This window comes from Gossypium raimondii, chromosome 6, assembly GCF_025698545.1.
Source record: "Gossypium raimondii isolate GPD5lz chromosome 6, ASM2569854v1, whole genome shotgun sequence".
NCBI lineage: Eukaryota > Viridiplantae > Streptophyta > Magnoliopsida > Malvales > Malvaceae > Gossypium > Gossypium raimondii.
The window spans coordinates 47973228-47980345 of NC_068570.1; positions in this window are offsets into that span (position 1 = coordinate 47973228).

Here is a 7118-nt window from a genome sequence, read left to right on the forward strand (position 1 = left end):
AGATTAGAAACTGAACTAGCACCCCTCGTTGTCCCTTTCTTTCGTAATTGCTTTTCAATGGTGAGTGCGGTTTGAAGCATCTCTTCAACATCCATGTAGTGTTGTAACTCAACTCGATTTGCAATCTCAAGCTTTAGGCTGGCAAGGAATCTAGCCATAGTCACCTCAGCCTCTTTAACAAGATTGGCTCTAATCTAAATAGTCTTCATCTCTTTGTAGTAGTCATCCATAGATCTATCTCCTTGAACAAGATGTTGGAGTCTTTGATGGAGTTCTCGATAATAGTATGGTGGAACAAACCGTTTTCGCAAGATGCGCTTCATTTCAACCCAAGTAGTAACAGGTTGCTCTCTATAAAAAATCCTGCTTTTACATAATTGATTCCACCATGTTAGTGCATAATCAATGAACTCAGCGACAGCGTATGTTACCTTTTTCTCATCAGAGTAGTTGTAACAAGCAAAGACTGCTTCCATCTTTTCCTCCCAATCAAGGTAAGCATCAGGATCATTCTTCCCTGAGAAAGAAGGAAATTTTGGTTTGGGGGTGTCATTGTTTCGTTCCAACCTTTCTCTAGGTACATACTCGGACTCAAAGCCATCATCAAAAACATGGTCCTCCCTTCGTTTAAAAGTTCGATCGCGCGAATTTGATCGGCTTATAAAGGCTTCGTTCAACTTCTTGTAATTATCGGCAATGTATCTCTCTTGAGTTGTAAGTTTTGCATCAAGATACTCCCTTTGTTCTTGTAACATCTGGGTCATGCGATGTTCGAATTGAGTTTGCAACTTTTTCATCTCTTTTTGTAACAACTCGACCAAAGGATGGTTCTCTCTTTTTTGCTCATCCTCTTCATTTTTACTAGTTTGGGATCTAGTGATCGGCATGGTATCTATGAAAAAATCACATAAACAGGAACAAGAAAGAAAAAATAATAATAACCTCACTCGTTAGCTCTCAAAAGAATAACTCTCTGAATGATTCAAAACTTGTAAATATGTTTGGAGAGGGTTACTAATCAAGATCAAATAACGGAGGTGCTAACTTCAAAGAAACAATGAAGATCCTAATTGCTTTAAGAGGCCAATAAACTTGACGAGGCAATTTGTAATGGAGGCTACACGGATGAAGGAATTGTGCGTGCCTTTAATATCTGCTAACACAAGAAGAAACAAAGTGTTAGAAAGCGTAAGAGAAACAAAAAAAATGTAGACCTGCAACGTTCCCTAACTCTAGAGTTAAAGAAAAGCTTTAATAAGAAGAAACTTAAGAAAACTCTACCCAAATTAAAAAAAAAACAAAAATCGAAAATATTTGGTGTCTTAAGATTTTCAAAAATTGAAGCTTTAATTATACTTGAGTCAATAAAAGAAAAAGGAAAAAAAATCAATTTTGGGAAACATAAAAATAAAAATAATAACAATAATAAGAAAAGAAGAAACCTACGTATGAAAGGTAGGCAACTTTTTTTTTGCGCTTTTTGCTTTTTTTCTTTTTTTTAAAAGAATAAGAGGAGAATAAACACAAACTTCAAAAAAAAAGAATCGACGAAACCGATGAAAAGTGTTTTTGGTATTTTGACTCGTTTCGGATTTGATTTTAGCTTCAAAAATAACACCGACAGGCCTGAAACTGATACCAACTGATGCGGAACCCCGGATCTAGACACAAGAGAAACACAAATTAGAAATAAAAATGAGAATAAATAAAATTAGTTAAATAATAATAATAAAAGGATAGGAACTTGCAACCAAAAATGCCAATGATTGAGTGGCTCCCTACGAAACCCCTAGAAGAAGAACCTCTAGAAACACCGATGAACGGGAAGAAATTTGAATATTTGTAACTCCGAAATACCCTCGAAAGTAACAAACTCCAAATTAAATAGCAAGAGAAGAATCACTCTACTCTCAAAAAATTGGCTCACACAAATTTGGAAGAAAACAAATACTCTCTTTTTTATGTGTCCCCCAATGTGTAGAAAACAAGCCTATTTATAGGCAAATTACAAAAGTAATTGAATCCTAATAAAAACTCTTTAAAGAGTAATTAAATCCTAATAAAACTCTTTACAATTATCTAAGAAAATAAATAAATAATAACCTAACCAATAAAATTACTTAACTCATAAATGACGTGTCCCAACCATGAGAATTAATTAAATAATAATAATAATAAGATACATAAAAGATTAATTCATCAATTTATGGGCTTTCACTATTCCAAGATTGGTCTAGTGAATTACATTCCCGTATTTGTCAATGTCACGAACATGATGAATTAAATTTGTAGCAACAAAGTCTTGGACGAATTACATTCCCGTATTTGTCAATGTCACGAACATGATGAATTAAATTTGTAGCAACAAAGTCTTGGACAAAAGCATTCATCTTTAATTTAAATTGTCGTGCCTTGCTTCGAGTGATTGGACCACAAGGAAAAACAACCCCTTGAGTGTCACCTCTTTGGCTCGTATCACAAGACACAACACTTTAGCTTATTTTTCTCTTTTTGTCTTCATCTTTTATGTTTAGGGTTTCTTCTCTATAGCATAGGGTTTAGGTTTTTTCTTCCCTTTGGTTTTTATTTGTATTGTGGTAATTATTTAAGTTAGTTATTAATGTAGCAAGACTTTCTTTACTGGCTTAGCCCTTTAAACTTCTTGTATTTTCAGTTTAATCCTTAGTATTAATATAGCTCAGTTTCCTTTTTGTTTTTCCATTAAAAATATGATTTTTAAGTGCTATTTTACATTTCCTTTGTTGCCATTTTTATTGCTTTCAAGCTTTTCCAAGAAAAGTCCAAGCCTTTATCATTTTCCTTGCATTTAACATTTTTGCTTAGTTTTTATGATTGTTGGATGTTTCTTTGCTTAAATATGTTTATGTATAGCTAAATCCTAAGTGGTTGGTTGATGGAAGTGATGGGTAATTGATTTTTAAGTTCAATGACTAAATAGTAAAAATTTGACTTAATCGAATAGACTTCAAAACTTAGGATTGATGACCCTAGAGGAAAATTAAGATAAGTGAGATTAAGAGGAGATCTTATCGGGCATCAATTTGGTAATCCCGGGTTAATTTGGTGAAGTTGTGAGATAAACGGACTAATTATCAAAATTGGTAAAGTTGAGACCAAGAGGTAAAATTGAACCAATTTATGAGTAATTGCGATTTAGATCCCTAATTCGAACGTTAACCAACCTCATGGAAATCAACCAACCGTTGTTTGTTATCTTACTTGTCTAAATTTGTTAGTTTCATATTTTGTTTTATTTATAATTTACTCCTTTGTTTTTTTAGGTAATTAAACTTGTGAATGCCCTACCGTAATATAGAACTTATTGAGTAGTTTGCTAGACTCCTTTGGTTGCATATTTATAGTTTAGGAATTGCTTAATCATTGACTCATTTGGGTTCAACCCCTTGGTATACTCTGGTGTTCCATCAGACACTATAAATATTACAACTGACATTGTCCGCTTGCAATTAAAACCGCACCTTTAAAATTGTTTGTTTTTACAAGCACGCTCGATAGCGGTCAGCTCACCGTTTATCTAATGCATAAACTAATACTAAGCGGTATTACGTGGTCGAATGATAGTATAGAAAGACAAGTTATATTAGTAGACGAACCTAAAAATGTCCTTAGTCTAATCATAAATGACCAAACCGATTGAAAGACTAATATGTCGTCTATCAAGTCCAATTGGGGAGATGCCTTGTCTTAAGCATCGGAGCGGATGACTTTCAGAAGATAGAAACATAGTTGTGTTGACTGAACAGATAGTACAACGGGCTAGACCCAAGAAGAATAGATCCTAAACCCATTTATGGATTTCGTAATGACCTGGTTTTTAGTGGTGTTGAAAACGATGATTTTGAAACTCCACTTTTATAAACCGTGTCTATAAATATTAAATAGAGATATTTATGGAGTTATTATATAATTGAATTGAATTTTGGATAAGTAATTTAGTCGAATTAGTGATTCATTACAGCTTTTAAATAGAAAATGAATTGAGAACTTAAAGTTCAATTAACCAAAGGTCTAAAAAGTAATTAAACAATGTCAAATATGTGTTAGTGGATGGTTGGATTAAATGGGATCATTAGTTTAATTAATTTAAGGTTTAATTAATTAAATTATGTTTGATTAATTTAATTATATATAATATAGAGATAGTGGAAGATAAAGAAACATTTCATCATCTTTTCATATTAACACGGAAAATAGAAGAAAGAAAACCTAAGAAAGCTTGAAACTTTCGACTCTAATCTGTAAGTGCAATTTAGTAATTTTCGTATTTTTATCGATTTGAGGTCATAATATCTTTATTTAGCTAGCTCATGTACCAATTTGTAAAAATTTTAAAGTTTTAAGAAGTTTTCATTGTTGAGTTCTTAAAGTTTGAGATGTTAAATTGATATATTTTAAGCTTCGATGTGAAAAGGACTAAATTGTAAAGCTTAATTCATAGTTTTGTACATTAGGGACCAAACTAAATAAAATTTAAAATTGGTAGTAGGAATAAGAAATATGAGGTTCCTAATGAATAATAGTGAAATCAGATTTTAATCCAAAGGTATAGATTAGAAGTTAGGTTAGTCCTGATTTTAAACAATAAATTGAAATTTTTGTATAAATTGATAACTGATTGGCAATTGGTTTATTATTGATAGTGTTATATTTTTTATGTCTATCCATAGCTAATGTCGAACTGGATTCATCGAGAGGAAAAGAAAAATCCAAAGTTGTTGATGAGTTGCTTAGAGTTCCGATTTGTATTTTTATGATTCGAGACCAATTTAATTACTACATTTTCCTATCATTTTACATCACATACTTTTGAGGTGAGTCGTTATTGGATTATTAAATTAAATTGTTACGATTTAGATTGACTTTCAAGACAAGGACTAAATTGAATAGAATAGAAATTTCTTAATTTGATTAATATTCGATAGTTGGTATGAAATTGAGTTGAAGCATGTTGTGATATATGTTAAATAGATGGTTTGATGATATATTGAGAATAAAGGAATGTAAATTGAGAATAGTTGGACATAGTTGGCATGCCATAAGGCCAGATTACTGAGTAAAACCATCATTGCTAAGCAATCTAGAGTGGTAGATATTATACGTTGAGTAATCATTTCCAGGCAACCCAGGGTAAAAGATTGATTGAGTTGAGAAAACTATTGTTGTTGGGCAGTCTGGGGTGGTATTATGTATCGTTATAGCATCATAGTTGTCGGCCAACTCGGGGTGACAGATTTATGTATGCATACCGAGTCTGTGTCTATTTAATAGGGTTAAAAATACATGAATTGTTTTAATGGTAACGAAGTGAAATGTTATGAAAATGTTGAATACTATGTCATGCGAATTGAGTTGAAAACAAGCCCTAAGGGATATTTGAATACGATAGAGCTTATAGACTTGGAAATTGTTGAAATGATAACTTGGCATTGAGCATATATGAATTAGTAATGTGTACCAAATTAAGAATTTATGATTGTAATATGTTTGGTAAGTTTAATCACCTATGTGATGAATAGAACTGCAAATGAATGTACAATTGAGTAGGCACTTAAGACTGGTATAAGCATGATCATTTGAAATTGAAAATATTTGATATAAATGGAAAAAGATTTAATAAAAATCGAATGTGTGCGTTTTTATAAGCTTAATTATATTTTTTTGAATCATAGATTTATCACTAAGCATTTTGCTCAGCTTACGATTTTGTGTTCTTCGCGTGTAGGTATAGTAGATTCTCGATACATGGAGTAGTTATCTTAGCAAAGTTTGTATATTCCATTTTTAATTAAGTACGGCATGTACCTAAGTTAGGTTAAGTTTGGTTTGTTTCAAAATTCTCATATATTTTAAAGTTTGGATAAGATGGTGTAAGTTTGTTTAAGTAATCTTGTTATATTTATAACTCTTTTGTATATATGTCCCTAATGGTATGAATCGTTGATATGTTAGAGATTGATTGATTATGAATATGTATGTATTAGTTTTTTGGAATGTAATGCATTACTTATGTAGGTTATAAATGATAAGGTATTAGCCTAGTATAGTTAAGGTGTTGATATGTTGAAATTGGTGTTGAAATGTTTCTTATGATAGTTGATGATAAGGGTGAGGGGTGTGTGTGTGCGAGTGTTTATGCCTATAAAGTCTGCAAGTTTGTGAATTGAATTTGTAGAAATAGTTTGTGATGTCGTGACGTCAAATATACACATTGCGACGAGAAATGACCTATAATGTCATGGCGAGATGAGGAACCCTATCGTCCCGATGAAACCAAACAGTTTATCATGTCATGATGAGGAACCCCCTCACGTCGCGACAAAAATCCTATAATTTTATTTTTTTTACAATTTAGTCTTGTTTTGTCCCCAGGTTTGCAATAGAGCTTTCGTAAGCTTGTATAAGAGTCAGAAGTCAATACTTAACATATTATTCACTTATGATGTACGTAATTGCATTCTTAATAGTATAAAATTGGATTTAATTTTATCGTAGTTGCTCCAGAACTGAATGTGGCACCTTGTTGCTTCCACCCGACAATTGGGTTGGGAATAGGGTGTTTCATTAGTGGTGCCAGAGCTATAGTTTTAGCCGATTTTCAGACTAGATCAAGTTTAGAATTGAGTCTAGAGGTACATGCAAAAGTTGCGTCGAGTCTGAGTTGAGATTTGGATGTTGATTATAAAATGTTTTTTTATAGCTACAAATGTCTGGTGAATCAAGAAATGATCTTGGGAATGATATTTATAGTAGTGATCGATTTGCTGGGAGTGAGAATAGGATCGAAGTCAAGACACTTGGTATTGATTCAACCAATGCTCGATAGAATAGAAATGATAATGCTAGACGGGAAAAACTGAATCTACTGCGCTCTATAGAGAAATTTATATAGTTAGTAGCGAAAGCTACTTCATAGGTTGCTCCAATCTTTGTAATTCTGTGAGCTCTAATAAAGGAGTTACGTAAGTATGGGGTGACTGAATTCAAAAGGTTGAAACGCATTGATCCCTCGTCAGTTGAAGCTTGGTTAGAATTGACGAATAGAGTGTTACAATAACTCGAATGTTCCTCACACGAGT